The following is a 570-nucleotide window of genomic DNA, read 5'->3' as shown; positions in this document are numbered from 1 at the left end:
GGGGGGGGGGTCTGCAAAAAAATTAGGCTACCCATCATGAGGCCCTAATAAAATCTGAGACCCCACCCCAGGTTATGACTTTCAAATCTTACAGGGTGCTCTTGTCTCTTATGGGGGGGAGGGGACTCAGCCCCACCTGAGCTCCCCTGGTTGAAGGTCTGAGCATCCAGCGGCGCGGGCGTGCCCTCTGCCCCAGGACAGACCCAGAAGGGGTGGCAAGGAGGTTCCCCAAAGCTGAGGGCATGCTCAGAGCCCTCCCTCCAAGACCCCAGAGGCATGGGCATGCCCTCTGCCCCAGGACAGACCCAGAAGGGGTGGCAAGGAGGATCCCCCAAGCTGATGGCATGCTTGGAGGCAGGGGCATGCCCCGTGCCCCAGGATGGATGCAGACGAGGTAAAACGAGGGTCCCCAAAGGTGGGGGGATGTTCGCCCCCTGCCTCCAAGCCCCCGGAGGCAAGGAAGGGCGTGCCTGCTCCAGGAGGGACCCCGAAGGGGCACGCTCGGCGGCACGGACGCGGCGTGCCCCCTGCCCCCGGGCGGACCCCGCCGGCCTGCGGCGCCGGTGCGTG

This window comes from Gavialis gangeticus, unplaced genomic scaffold, assembly GCF_001723915.1.
Source record: "Gavialis gangeticus isolate Ggan-Ray unplaced genomic scaffold, GavGan_comp1, whole genome shotgun sequence".
NCBI lineage: Eukaryota > Metazoa > Chordata > Crocodylia > Gavialidae > Gavialis > Gavialis gangeticus.
The sequence above is the reverse complement of the archived record's forward strand: the minus strand, read 5'-3'. Positions refer to the sequence as shown.